General features: G+C 37.5%; 1 non-coding gene across 1 annotated transcript; it reads left to right on the top strand.

Annotated features, from left to right (window-relative positions):
- Positions 1-4,570: 4,570 nt before the first annotated feature.
- On the top strand, positions 4,571-4,642 carry Trnah-gug (transfer RNA histidin (anticodon GUG)). The gene has a single exon. It is a non-coding gene; the product is annotated as a tRNA-His (tRNA).
- The last annotated feature ends 11,676 nt before the right edge of the window (positions 4,643-16,318 follow it).

The raw sequence follows: 16,318 nt of genomic DNA, 5'->3' as shown, positions 1-16,318 counted from the left end.
GAAAAAATCGCTGGAACGCCTCACATGTCTTACCGAGGCGGGATAATTAATTTAATCAAGCGTATCTCGATCTGGATCTATATCTAACGAGATTGTAACGAGATAAGGAAGGATCGATCGAATGTTTGCGAGGCGATTACCCTGCCATCCGTAGGAATGCTGCAACTTGGATTGTTAGTTCACTGTCAGACGTATTTATGAATTTTCGAGCAAGTAATGCGTTCAACTGTAATTAAAACTTCACGCTCATTACAAGGATCGCTTTCATTGATAAAAGTGGAAGTCGAGCACTGTAGGTGCTCCCTCTCAGAAAATTTAATTGGCGAATACGACGCCTGCCTTCCTCCCCTCGCCGCTGATTTATCTTCGCATTTACGATAATGTCTCGCGTGACTCTGTCGGCCTATCACTGTCCCTTTCCTTTAGTCGTTTCGAGTAACGCGGATATTTATTAGATACTTAGAGCCAGATATGTATCACTGGGTCGTTTTTAAATTCTTTGCTCGCTTTGCAGACTAATTGCGGCAATAATCAGGGTGCCGAGTAGCATTCAGGTTAGGAACATTCGTTTTAGGGGAACAGGATCAGTGGGCTAATGTCAGGCTTTAATATTTCAATTTCACAAGCTTTATTATGACCATATTTTAATTTCTTCGCATTCCAGGTTTTATTATTACCGATGCTTAGTGTGGTAAGCTTTGCTGTGTTTCAGTAGCTATTTGTTTATGGGCAGCTTAAAATCGTGCTACAATATTTCAGTGTCTCGATACCTTAGGTTCTGGTGTCAGTGTCGTAGATTATAGATTATCAATGGTTTAGTATCGAATGACTTGCGTGCATCGATAAATTAGTGTTCCAGTAACTCCAGGCACCACCTTCGATATATCAACGTCTCAGTGTGTTTTAAACTATAATAGTATAATACATATCTCCCGATCCTGAGTATCAGTAAATTAATTTATCAGTGTCTGAGATGTTTTGACCCATAATACTCCAGCGCGGTGGTATCGCGAGATCGAATTCAATGAATTACAGTATCGCTGTGTCGGTGGCTTCAGTCACCTTGTTTTAATGCCAGTATCATTAATATTGTATGGGTACATTAACATCTCGATGCATCAGTGGTATAAATTATATGATAGCTTTGGCTATAAAGTCTTGCTAGAATGATACTTTAGAATCTTAATCATTGCTAACGTACCACTTTGCAGTACGTTGATCTTACAATGTTCGTCAGATCAATATTTAAATAGGATGACGCGTAATTATTCATTTCTCTAACACTTTTAAATCTCGGTACTCGAAAGCTCTGGAGATACCAGTTCAGACTTCAGCTCGTCGATAAAAGATTACAGTGCTGGGATGGGTTAAGTATAGAAGTTCAATTTATTGAATCTGAAAGAAATCTGTCTGTGGTAAATGAATGAGATTTACTACTAAATGTGCAATACACGTGTACACGTGATAGATTAATAATACTGTGATTATTCAACTCCTAAAAATTGAAGTGTAATCTTCTAATCAAGTACCTAAATCAATATGGAAGACTTCAATGACCTGATATGATAATTATAAACCAATACCTAAAAATAGTTTTACAATTCTTTTCACATATTTATTATAATCAATTAAGAATCCAAATACTTTTGAAGAAGACCCTACATTAGTATTCTACTACCTATTTCAATATAAGACTAATAATTCTAATATCAGAATTCAGCCTATTTCAATCACCACGTTACTTCAATGCAAATAAAATTCAATTCTTCAGTACCTCTTCCAACACCTGTACATCTACCTCAAACCTCCATTGACTAGATGGAGATGCTAACCAATCTCCTCAAAGCGTAAACGCCACTTTACCTTAATATCCTATAGAAATTCTAATGAGGCCTCACGTCACAGACCAATAATCTGATAGTTACACAGTATCGCCCGCCAGGTCAGGGTTAATAGAATATAACGAGCAACTTGTTCTTCACCTGTTTCCCGATCACTGTAAAACACACCATGCGAAAAAACTCGCTTATCATGTTGTTAGCGCGAGCTTGGCCACACTCGTGTCGTTCGGACGTTAACAAGCGCGCAGGATGCACTTTCGCGGTTAAATACGAGACGATTATGCACACGGCAGGATATTCATCGGCTGAACGGAAAAAGGAGGAGATGCACGCTTCCAAGGGGGCCCTGTCACTTCCGTCTGCTCGACATTGTAAAATTCTATCTAATGTGGTTCGATTCGTTTCAGCCACGATACAATAGATCTCTTTCGTTTCATTGTACAGAACTTGAACGTTCAGTCAATGAATCGCCATGAAATGAGTTGTTCCCTTGGGACTCATTTTCCTTCGAGAAGAAAAGAAAGAGCAACTCTTTACGTTGATTTAATTTCATTTACCCAGATAGCACGCGACGTCTTGACAATGTCTATTTTATGTCCATTTTGAGCTTGAACGTTTTACGACATAACTTGGACGTTTTAAACACATCCAACAGTGTAGATTTTAAAGCTTTGCGAAATTTCTGTCCATAAGACGTTTTAAAGACACACTAGATGGACTTCTCAGAGACGTCTTTTGGACATTCTTAGAATTCTACTGGATGTCTTTAAGACGTTTCTAAGATATCTCTGTACTACAGAATTCTACTGGATGTCTTTAAGACGTTTCTAAGACATATCTGTACTACAGAATTCTACTGGATGTCTTTAAGGCGTTTCTAAGACATATCTGTACTACAGAATTCTACTGGATGTCTTTAAGACGTTTCTAAGACATATCTGTACTACATGGGATAAAACTACAAATTTCAGATTATTTTTGAACCATTGCATTAAATTTAGTATATTTCAGTTCATAATTTTGATATCAAATTTTAGAGTGATTTTATTACAAAAAACGATTTTGAAATTGTTTTAAAAATAGCTATAATTCTTATATACAAATAGCTAGTATTAGAGATCTATTGTACGTGATGAATGCTAGGTTTTACGTCAAGGTTTAAAAAAAAAGGTGTTGGATAGGAGATAGCAGAGATCTGGGGAAAGCAGAGAGCGAGAGATGACAATCTGTCTAGCGAGGATAGATGAATCTACTGTGTCAGGTCGGATTCAGTGGCTACACGCGTTTCCGGGGTGTTTCTGTGGGATCAAATTTTCCGTTACAGCGCTTTTTATCTTTTCCGTCCACGTGGCACGTATACGAGCCCGCGCGCAGAAACGTGACCGGGTTTCCGCATCGAGTTTTCGACAGGAAGACACGTTGATCCCGCGGATACGAGCAGCGGAAGGGTTGCTACCTTTTACCAATTAATGGGTTAACAGCGAACTTCGATTCGTCTGAGCGTAGCGTTCCATTAACGAAGCTGAATAAGTAGATTTAAAAAAATATCGTGATGCAAATATGACGTCTTTGAAGAAGGTTCCAGTAACAAAAGGAAATTGATGCATAAATTGAACTGAAAAAAGAATGTAGAAGATTTTTAGCAATTATTATAATTTAATTCAACTGTCAGCAGGATTTTAAAGACATTTTGCTAGAAGTGAAACTTGTTTCTTAGAGATATTTAAATTGTACCTACATTTGCATGTAGAATACTCGCGCAATTTACATATTAGAGTTTTTTAAATTGTTATCGTATTGCTCTGTATTTCTTGATATTCGTTCCAGTTTTTCGAGCAGAAGATTTCAACTTATTTTAATATAGTTAAGTATACTCTCTAGTGTACGGTTTTAATCGAAGTTTATCACGTTAAGTGATTGCATATCAAACCAATCGTATAATGCACTTAGGTAGTCTATCATGATCCACTTAATTGTGGCTGTTCTTCAATTAATCGAGATAAAGCAATTGTATTTGTCTGGGTCAGGGGTGTTTACCCTCCAAATATTTGCGAAGGGGAGCCATTTGCAAGGGGAGGGCTAGTTTGAACAGATATCGGTTATGGAACATACGGAAAATGCGCAAGGGGACAAATATTTGTACAGATGAACATCGGTTGCTTTATCTAACAGCGATTAACGTTTTCGACGCAATTTCGTGGGACCCGTTTCGATAAGAAATTAGATCGTACGTGTGTGTAAACACGTATATGCGAGAAACTTATGAAATTGTAATTTTGTGCATAGAAAATTGATATTAACAATATAGAGAATAATGAAGAAGTTAAAATATCTAACGAAACTATCTCAAGTACAATTATTAGTTATGTTAAATGATACTCTTTAAATTTTATAATTATTCTAATATAAGACGTAAATGATATTAGCCTTTTTATAATATTAATTATGCAATAAGCAATTTATCTTAATAATCAATATTAATCATGCAATACATAATGAATTCAATTTTCTATTAAATTTGTACATTTTCGTGTTTTATTTTAATAAAATTAGAATTTACAATAAAAATAAGTTACATGAATTGGAAGGAAGAGAATTCAACATAGAAAATTATATTTTCTAGTACAGTGATAGCTGGTGAGAGGAGTGTTCATGGTTGATCGATCAACTTGGTCGTTACTGGACTCGATCATTGCCAATTCAGTGACTCGCTCTCGAATCCTCCAATAGCCGTGATCGTCTAGTGGTTAGGACCCTACGTTGTGGCCGTAGTAACCCAGGTTCGAATCCTGGTCACGGCAATGTGTTCAATGCGACACATTGTCACGGTGGAGGTTTATTTTTTCTCGAATTTCCTTTTACAACCAAATCTTTCGTTAATATTCTGCAGAGAAATCACAGGAAAATTAACTCTGGATAAATATTCATATTATAACTTTTAATCTGTGTTTACTGAAGTGTTCGTATCAAATTAGAATTATTGATTTAAATTCAAAAAAATTCAAATTTTCTAGAATTTAGTACATTTTAAATAGTACATATTTGATTAATTTTCCAAAGATATACATTGGCATATATTTGTATTCTTTAAAGTGTACAAACAGGTCTGAAATTATATTCCATATTTCATCGAAGACTAGTTAACTACTTAAAAAAATAATCAATTTAAGCATCCTATTTTCTATCATATTTCACAATTTCTATATTTCCCTCGAGTTTTACATGGCCAAGTGCTTTTAATCAAATTCCATATCACAAAACTTGACACGTGAAAGCATGATTTAAGGCTCAATTTCACGAACAAGTACTGCTATCATTTTTCAAATGCTCGTACAAGTAAAACCAGCCACGTTTTCATGCTACTTGCGGTACGCTTGATCCCATCACCACAGTAATGTCGAGATCGGTGGAACGTGTAGCACGTTGCGGTAGGTCCTTCCCGCGAGACTGATAAATCTGGCTGGTCCAATATTTGCCGAGTCGAGGAGAGAGGGCTCTCGACAACGTTTCACGGAACCTTAGCGGAAATTCCTTGGAGAGTGTCCGTAGCCCAGAGAGGAAACAAATTGATTGTTACAAGCTAGCTGTAGATAACCTCGGAGCAATAAATTCATTAAGCATCCTCGACCGAACGATAATACCACTGGCTGGCGTTTCTGGGATTTTTCTGTGTGCACCGGTTCCATTGGACATGTCCTACATCACGGATACGCGACCCTCGGAGCATTGTCACGGCTGAAAAGGCTAGATCTACTGCTTAGTTCTGCCTGTGAATGCAATGAGGACTTCTCTATGAAAAATTAATATTAATACTCCTTTACGGGCGTTTCTTATATACGTATCTCTGCAAATATGCGTCAATTTGACGAACGAACAAAACCATATATTTTCTTCAGAAAAGAATATAATTACACACTATTAACTTAAACATGAAACTGGTAAATAAAAAATGAAGTGAAATATTAAATTATTTATTTTAAACTTATTGTATTTACTTTTGACGATTATTTTCTTGAAGAATTAACTCTTTTATTGGATTTAGATTTGTTACTGTGGTAATGCTTCAGTGAGTGAGGACAATTTATTAGCATCAATGATTACTTCACTATTGCGGCAAATTGACGCATATCCATAGAGATAAGTATACCACACAGTGAATTTTAAAATTAGAAGATTTTGAACAAAATGAATTTAGATATATATTTGTCTCGTTGAATGGATAAAAGTTAGCATAACTTTCAGAAAAAAATGTAAACGGTTTACGTAATTTTCCTCATACAATTCGAAATGCGTCAAAATGACGCGCTCCGTAAACGGAATGTTAAGTATAGTTTACATATTTATTAGAGTCACTTTATTCATTGCATTTTTTGTACTATTCTGAAAGGGAGTTATGTAGATTTGTGATAACTTAGGTTCAGCTAGGTCTTAACTTTTAACTACTAGAGCTATTAAAACTTACGTTTGAATAACCTATTAAAAGCGGTCTCTGAGACCGCTAAGATTATTGCGTTAGTATTAACATAAAAGCGGTAAATAAATTAGAAACAATTGTTCTTGCTTTAATGAATAATGAAGAAAGGGAAATAGATATAAATAAGTAACTAACAGCAATTTTACAGATCGACGATAGTAGTTAAGGGTTAATACATTTTTATCTTCCATTTGTTCTGTTCTTTGAAAAAATTCCATTGCTCTTCTGATTAGTTCGTATAAAAAATTTCTAAAAAGGAACTGAGCGGAAAGGGGTTCTTGAAAAATTCCAAATATACCACGCTGTCGATTACTCTTTTCATACCGCGAGTCGTGCACACAATATGGACATTAAACCGTGTTCCTTGGCAAGGTTCCATCGTTTTCGTTCCGTGGCGAACGTACGTTATTATCTCGTAGAACTCGATTTTCAATCTTAGTTACGTGCGTGCACCGTGACGCTGGTCCGCGTTGCTGCGCGATATTTTTGTACCCTTAACACCTTCGTCTCCCAGAACAGTTGCAGTAAAACAGCGTAAATCAATCGTTGGAGAGTGTAATATTCATCTCTCGATGAGTGTGTAAGTATATCGTTTGGGATAAGTACACTCATCTTCCACTAATAATAAACCATGCATGAAATGAAAAATTAGACGGTGGTTAATATCCGACCAGAACTCCTTAACTTTTATTCAATATTTTAATGAGTGAGGAGCTTACGACATAAATAACTCTCGTCAAATTTTAAGTCTTTTTCAGTATCTATAAATTCTAGGGATTAGAAATGATGAATATTAAATTAAAAAAATTGTAGGTAATATTCTGATACATCTTACAATCAGTTTAATAAGTCATCTATCTAAGTATTCAGAGGAAAGATTTTTCAACAAAGATTTTTCTTTCCCCTAAGTCCACTTACTTCAGGATATCTTTGAACATATCTTACATCCCCTATCTCTTCATCAATTTCCTCCTCTCAAATCTATAATTACCACATACAGAAATGTATCAATAATCCATTCCCAGGACTCCTCTTTAATTTCTCCATCGAAACCAACCACGTAACTTCGCGCGACATTGTGATATCTCCTTTGGAAGGAGAAGAAACGCAGGATTCAAAGCGGGGAGTCGAGCGCGCGTTTACAGGGGCCTCGAGAATTAATGGCGGCGTTGCTCGAAAATTATCGCGAGCATTAATTACAATATTTACGGGTCGGGGCGTGGGTTTGTATCGTTTGTTTATTAATAACCGCGATAAATAAGTATCATAAAGCAATTAAAAAATGGTTGGACCGCCAGAAGCGACATGGTGGAAGGGGGTGGTTCGGGGCTGAGCAAGAAAGGGGGGTTCACAAAAGTGATTCGAGAGGAGGGCCGATTTATTGGCTCGCGTGTTGGAAACTCGGCGATGGCGGAGGTGGTGGTGGTGCTTGTTAAACCGCTTTTACAGCCTCAGCGACCGCGGCCAGATACCTTTATCATCGACTATAAATTTCGGCAACGCCAGATAGAAAGGGTCCACGTTGTAATTGGCAATAATTCACGTGGCCGTGCCACGAGAAACGAGCCTGTCGATTTTCGGTGCATGCCCGCGATCGCGACCACGACTGGCTGATATCGTACGCGTTGTTAAAGAGGATCGCTCTCCTGCACCTACAAATTGAGACGTTTGTAGCGCGGTTCGACTGGTCGTTTTTCGAGTAACGATCCTTGAAATATCGTTTCGCTATTTGATCTCGGGAAATAGTGCATTATTATTGTTGTATCTTATTCTTGATTGCTTGTTAGGGCACACGATAGTAAATGGTAGTCTTTATTCAGAATTATAGCGAGCATTCGTTTTTTCTTCTCACACAACAATTTTCTTTTTTTGGATGTAAAGGTAGGAATCTTTTCGTTCATCTGTACATTAACGACTGCTCGATAGATGTAGTGTCGTTACTTGTAACAATTGACTGTACAATATAATAATATACGATCTTGATCACGTAAGTGATAACTTACTGTTAGCATTCAATTTAAAACTGAAAAAACTCTTAATGATCAACTTTCTTACTTTCAATGTACTATCTGTCATTAAATTGTGATACAAGTTTACGTCGAACTCCTGATTATACTTTTATCGTAAGTACATATAGCGAATGTTTTGTGTCGTTTGGCGAGGAAAGCTGAATCGACTAAATTCAATCAAAAGTGACTCCAATATTTTTTGTCGTACAATCGTGAATCAAAGCGAATCAAATTCTATTTTACACTCCTGTATCATTCTCATCTGAATGAGCATCTCAGTGCATTAACATCCCCTCATGAGGGAAGCATAAATAATGTCAAAAATGGAACCGAGGAAGGAAGTAAAAGTTCACGTGAACAATCAAACGAGTTACAAATTGATATTACTCCGACGCTGATCGAAAAAAGGTTCATAAACTTGGGGTAACGTGGCCGTAGGCAGGAACAACATTGAAAAAAGAGGATATATAGCGTCAAAGTGATGGCACCTCGGCAATCAAGGGTACGGTTGAAAATAGAAGGGCCGCTTGAAGGTCTCCGACAGTCGGCCCAATCCTTCCACGTGGATTCGACGCGAGGAAGAAATGAATCTTTTACGCGCCATCACCGCGGATGCATCCGGTTCTTCCAGATTCTTCAGCGCGAGTGGCACATGACGTTCTAGCTCCTAGACGATGCAGAAAAAACGTCGAGAAGAACGGCCGACGACTGCAAACTCTTCCCTCCCTGCTCGGGGTACGTTCAAAAGGGTAAAGGAAGGAAAGGGCAGGGGGACCCAAGGGAGGAGCGAGTTATTGGGCTGTAACATATGAAACGTCCGTGTTTAGGGTGAAATAAAAATAGTGTACATTGCAACTTGACAACAGTAGACATAAAGGCTTAAAGATTTTTCTGAAGTGTCAGAAAATTATTGGAGCACTTAAGCTTGAATATCTATTTTGATTTGTTAGTCGTTTGAGAAAATAGGGTGAGTTATTACTATACACGGATTGTTTCTTCAGTATACTCTGGACTCACTGATGCCGCACTCGTAAAGAGGAACACGTTTCTAAAGTCAGCTTGCGTGCTGAGAGATTACTTTTATTTTGTTGATACGAGGGTATAAAAGTCATATTTGTTTACTATAAATAATTCAAAGGTATTATGGTTACAATAACGAGCTTATAAAGAGGGAATATGTACTATACATGTTTAGGATTAAAAATTGATTTACTTCGACTTTTACATTTGCTGAAATTACTGTGCAATCTTTATGCTACCTACTATTCATAAATATTGGTATACTGCTTCAGTACCTAATGTCCGAGAGAAATTATATAGAAGAGATTAATGTTTATTTCTATAAGTGTATACAGGGTGTCACAGAACTGGTGGTACAAGCGGACCTAAGATAACTGCATGAAAAAATAAGACGAAAATGTAAAATAAAATTTTTTGATATACTTCGTCTTCGAGAAAATTGACTTTGAAGTTAAATCGAGTACAAGTTCATCGAAGCACAGTGTTAGACACTTGAAGGATAAATGAGGAAAAGGGAATGCTTCTAAGTACCATAGAGATAGTCAGTGGTCAGACCGAGAGTGTTCCCTTATCTCGTATATTCTTCAAATACCTAAAACTGTTCTTCAGTATGCTTATACGTGATCATAATTCAAACTTAATTTTCTCAAAAATGAAGCACAATATCATATAAATTTTTTAGAATCATCCTCTTTTGGGATAACCTGTATCCTAGAAACTTGGTCTGTGATCTACCTCTCTGAGATTTTCTCCGATCTTACTCCACTGCAAAGATTGTGTTACAATTTAAACAAAAGAATAAGAAATAACAGAGTAACCTACGCTGTTTAACATGTTAAAACTATGACAGAGATACTATCACAGAATTTGTAAACGTAGAATCACTAGGATAAGAATTTCGCGAGAACTTCGGTGGGCGTGAAGAACGAGATGTCGAGGCAAGTTTACGACAGGGATACGCATCCTTGGAGGATTAAAACCGAATCAGGAGCAGGAACGCGTAAAATTTCTGCATAAATAATCCTGGCTTTCTAATCCGTGGCTTTCGTCCTGTCCGCCTCATGCTTTTTCACCCTCGTTAGGACTCTTGTCGAACGAGATAAGGGGACAGCGTGCGCTCAATAATCGGCCTGTATCGGCTGACTTCTATCTGACTGTGCAACCCAAACGATATACTAAAATTGATCGAGGTTGTTAGCAGACGTCAAAATGTGGCGAATTTCTAGTACAAAGTTTTAAATGGACACGAACCTCTTGACAGAAAGTCCGCTCTGATATAGCTAAAGCAACATAAGAAGATTTGCATATTAGATTCTAATACTGAAATATCGCATACGTGAAATTTGGGACATTTAAAAATTGAATATTCGAAGATTTGGATATTTAAAAATTGTAAAGTTGAAAATCATTGGCGCTGAGAAAAGAAAGAAATTCGAAGAGACTCCACACGCAGCCATAACCCAGGGTAAAAGTTGCAACCATAATCAAGCACGTCCGTATTTTACAAACATTTTTTCTACCTAATATAGCAAACAGCACTTAAGGTACACCTACCTCAGTCTTGCACAATATGATGGAAACAGCTTCTAGACAATCTTAAGTGCCCAATTAATCTCACTTTAACCATGGAACACTCCCAATATCCTTTCTCTCAGAAGAGAATCAGTATTCATAGGACTATCTCATGCCGAAGATCCTGACTCTGTTCGACGCAGAGACCCTTTAATTTCCTCCGCACAGCAGCGAAACCGATGTCCACGTCGATAGTAATTCGCTCGACAGTGCGTCCTTCATCTATTCGATCTCTCGAATGCCCTTAAGCGATCATTGAAATTCTCCGCGATACGCCCGAGCAATATTTCAAAGCGTCGTCGATGCAAGGGTTGATCCCCAGGCTCCATCGACAACGTGCCACATTTTTCCTCGCGGGAAACTCTTCTACCCCCTCCACCTCTATCGTGCTGATTTACGAACTCCGCTGAACACTGATTGAGCCGTAAAAGTTTTTCCCACCATCGGTTGGATTAGTTATTTATCGCTGCGAAGCCAATAAATCGCATTTCGAAGCGGGTACCACCTTTCATTAGACATTAATTACTCACTCCCGTCGAGGACGACTGCGTAATTTCCACCGTGGTTTCTTATTGGGACTCGACGTAAACGCTACCGACTGCAGAAAATGAAAAAAAATGATTAACACTGCGTTGAGAACACGTCTTGCTTCAATAACATTTCTATGTGAAGGATTTGCTTCGTCCAAGAGTAAATTTCTTCGATTTTAATCAACATTTTCATGCTACTCAAGACAATTACGTGTATGTCGTGATCAACACTGTGTTATTTGTCGTGATATTTAGTGCATATTGGTTGAGTCCCTATGTCGAATCCCAATGATCATTCGTCATTGTTGTTTCGGCTCCGTGTAATTGTTCGGTCTCGTACTGTTAAATTGGGCCCGCGGCTTATCTGGAAGTACGCGTGTAATTGCTATCTCGCGTTATCGTCGCTGGCTTTACGCACTCCCTGGGGAATCGTAAAATAAAAGACCTCTCTTCGAGTATCCCTGTTGGCCTGTCGTTCGCGAACGAACGCCTCGTAAAGCCTCGGCGTTTCGCACCTCCTGGATATCGGCTCGTTTACACCCCGTTCTTTCGCGAGAGCGAATCGGCGGCTCGGATAATTATTGTATCGTAAAAATATCGAGAACGATTCGAGGGTAGCACTCTTTTTGCAGATATAAAGCTTCGTTGTGGTCATTTGCTCGAAGAGGTAGTTTCAAACACGAATCTGTTTCATTTGAGAATTATGCCCGTTCAGAATTGTAATTAGCGATTTAGGGTGGGTAACTGACGCTGCTTTAGTGTACCGTGCTTTCGTTGATGGCTTTGCCTCTATCTTAATCGTGTGTTCTATTTCTGCTTCGAGATACGGATGTTGCTTGAAGTGACTGTGGCTTGTCAGGGATGCATCGTTTATAGTTTAATGTCGTTTTTAGTGTGGTTAATGATCGTCTTACTTTTTTATATGGTAATATTTTGGTGGTTTCTTTTCACTTTGGGATTTAATGGATCTTCATATTAGGTATTAATTACGTAGTATTCTTTAATTTGTTTTCTGATACAGCGTTTCATTATAAGTAATTTGTATCACTAGAATATTTCTCTAAAATATCTTCTGTTTTATATTCTGTTTTATATTTTCGAAAATTTCTTCAAAATCGCAAAATTTGACAAGGGTTGCTTTTGTCGTGACTCAATTAAGTTTCCCTAGATTAAAACTTCTCTTCTTCACTCTCCAGTAATAATAAAGTAAGCCATCACGAAAATGACTTAGCACGCGCATACTCCATGACTAAATATCCTTATGAGGTCATGAGCTCCCAGCAAGATAATACTATACTTAATACTTCAAAGCACCACGTGCTAGCGTCTGAAGATAAATGAACACGCCAACATTGGCCACGCTGTCTGGAGGCAGCTTTAAAGAACCAAATAACCTTATGGACAGAGAGCTGCTTTTCGGTAACATAGGCGGCGAGGAAAATTACATAGGGAAAAAGAGACGACAAGAGGAGGTTCATAAACCGCGTTGCAACCAGCTTAGCCAACTTTCATTGCTCCTTTTGCACCACCTACTGCCGTGCTCCGCCAACTTCGTTTATTTTTCGAAACCGACATTCCCCCGATGCTCCTTTCGTTCCCTTCTCTTATCCCTCGATTCGCCTTCCGTCAGAGGCAGAAACTCAATTTTCTGCCTGTTTCACTGAAATTAGCGCGATAGCGCGGCAGCGTTTTAATAAAGATTCTTGTACTTGCACGGAAACCCCGCCTTGCTATCTGTTTTCAGTTGAACCGCTTCTATTTGCTCGAATCTTTATATACGTGAAATCGTTGCGGTAAGTATAGTGGATTGTGAGGGTACTCCTGACAAAAGAAAAATGTTCTTATAATATTTTTTCGCTTCGAGGATGAAATTGAATTCTAACCTTGGAAAAATCGAGCGTCCTATAGGGAAGACCAGGGCTACTTGACTAATTCCATATAACGTAGAAATGTCTTAAAACATCTTAAAGACATCCAAGTTACGTCTAGATATTTAGACCAAAATCGGTGTTTTTAAGACGTCAAAAAGTGTAAGTCTTTAAGACGTTCATCTAGTGTGTCTTTAAGACGTTTACCTAGTGTGTGTTTAAGACATCCATTTAGTATGTCTTTAAAACGTCTATTTAGTGTATCTTTAAGACGTCTTATCGACGTAAATTTCAGAAGTCTTTAAGACGTACGTCGAATAATTTTTAAGACGTTTAAATTATGTCCTAAGACATTTAGACTTAAAATAGATATACAATAGACGTCTACAAGACGTATGCTATCTGGGGTGAGGTAAATTGACTAATTATAATGCATTAATAATGCTCGAATATGCCAATTTCTGACACGATGATACCTTCATGGCGAGCTAAACATTTATTTGTTTCAGTGTCGTGAATAAGAACATCATCTACTGTATAATGTATTACTTAAAGGGGATCAGTCAACCTACCCAATTAGTTAACTAGCCTTGATTTCCTTTCCATACGTGTAGTAAGTTACTTGTCACCTAATTTATGGAATTTAATCTTCTCGTAACTAGTAGGATATATGCGCTCCATTTGGTTTACTTTTATTTCATACTTTGCGAGATACTAAAAAATACGTATCGTTTAGTCACGAAAGATCTGATGACGGTTTACTGTGGTGAAAATGAGGATCGTGATTTGAATGAGCTACTTCTGAATAATTTAACGCTGAAACCAATATATTAATCGCAGTTCTGCAGCTAACGTGACAGCTAGTCTTCTCTATCAACGTCTTATTTCTGTAGCCTTGATTAAATTTCATGTGTATCGTTAAAAAGTTGTAGGATTAGTCGTGAATCGTCATTTAGGTATGCATGTTTGTCGCCTTGGTTCGCAATATAAAATTCATATTCTTTCTTGTTTCATAAAACCCATCTGCAATGGTATGTTGAGATATTTCTGAGTATCAAATATCCGTTTGCATAATACTTCAATTTGCATACAGGAAACGAAGCACCTTTCGATAAGGGTGTTATCACGTGAAATGTGCCTCTTTCTTTTACTTTTCAAGACTTTGGACATAGTGTATACATATAGCCTGATCTCGAGTTAATTCATGCAAGAAAGGTCAGAAGGATAATTTCATACATTTATTACATACTCGATAAACATTTACGTATTTATTCCTTCTGTTTCTTGTTACCATATTTTTCAATATATTTCTTTGATCGTTAAGAGCAATCGAAGTCTGTTCGTCCAGAGGATACATCTATTAAGATAAAAGTTACTACACATTAAAAACTCACTTTTCAAGATTTTTGTTCCTTTCTTCCCATATGTAGAAAGAAGGAGCTGTGCCATACTTTCAAGCACCATTTCTCACGTGCTTCCACTAGTTTCGCGATCGTTATCCGTAGCCTTCATAATTTTCTTGGAACAATTAAGTGAGTCTAGTCAATGAACGATCAATAACATCGCGGGATCGATGCGCGACGTCAAGCGAACGACAATTAAAAGCTGAATAGCTCGTTTGACGGTTAATTAAATCGTCGGAAATGAGTGGACGTTAACAAATGAACGGGTGAGCTCGTTAGGCCAGGATGAAAGGGCAAAAAGGAAGGGATGGAAATGGGTAAGACAAGACGAATGCATGGGGACTAGGACGACTAAATCCCTCGATAAACGCAATCAAAGGACGCCTCCGTGAGAGTCAGAAGAATCCCAAACCGATCGCTATCGCTTCTGCATCCTTTTGGAGATTCGATCTGAGTCGCCCACATACGAATGTGAATCGAATTCGCGTGATGAGGATACTACTTCTGTCGTCGATTTCATTTGAATATTTCGCGACGAACCGACCAGGATTTATGAGCCCAGATTTCGTACGATGATACTTCTTCTTCAGGATCCTTCTTCAGGCATTTCTAATTCGTAATCACTGTCGTGTTATAAATATATTTAAAGGGGGTATTTAATAGTTACTTGTTAATACTTTTATGCGTTTTTAATGTGTTTTATTTTCTGATTATTTTATCGTTGTTTTATGGCGGAAGTTTGTCACTAAATCTAGATATTAATGTTTAAAATAGGACATTGCATGTTTAAGGTCGGACGTTGAATCTGAAGTCAGTTGTTGCTCTGTAGTCGAATGTTTCATATTCGAATTCGGATATTCATATCGAATGTCAAGATAATATTAATATTATAGTTAAGAAGTTAATAAATTAATTAAAGTCGAAGCTCTGAAAACGAAATACAAAGTCAGATAGTTTCAGTATTAGAAAACTGCTTTTTCTTACAATTAATGTGTCCCACTTTGATTTATTTATTAACTAATTATTTCAAATTCTACGTTTAACTTTTGAAAGAAAGTTGAATGAGATCCCTTTTTTCATTCATCGAGAGGTAGTGTCACGTCACTCGGTTAATAACTTTCGATCGATCGAAAGTGAAATCCAACGGGATCCTCTAACGAGGACAACTTCTGGATGCTGGTTTACCCAGTTATTTCCTTTTTCTTTTATCCTGAATACTTTCTTCCGTTCTGCATTTATATCATTCCTCGACACGTCACTTTTCCCTGTTGGTCTTTTTTTCTGTCCTTAATTCGACAATCTCCACTTGCATACGCGGTTCGAGGGTAACAAGATATGGTCGTGCCACTTTCATCATATTAATACTAGGTATCATTAATTATTAAGTATACTTCGGAATTTGTTAATCCTCCTCCATGAAAACAGCAACAGCGAGTCCCTTAAGAGTCCGTGATTTTTATCTCATATATTGAAAAAAAAAGGCTCATTAGAGGCACTGGGATAAATTTAGTTTAATGAAGTCTATATGGTAATATTAATGCAACAACAACCTCGGCATTATCATTAATTACTGTTACCATTAATTGGCAAAATAAAATAAA

Source organism: Calliopsis andreniformis, chromosome 9 (assembly GCF_051401765.1).
Source record: "Calliopsis andreniformis isolate RMS-2024a chromosome 9, iyCalAndr_principal, whole genome shotgun sequence".
In the NCBI taxonomy this organism is placed as follows: Eukaryota; Metazoa; Arthropoda; class Insecta; order Hymenoptera; family Andrenidae; genus Calliopsis; species Calliopsis andreniformis.
This window is presented reverse-complemented; position numbering and strand designations above follow the sequence as displayed.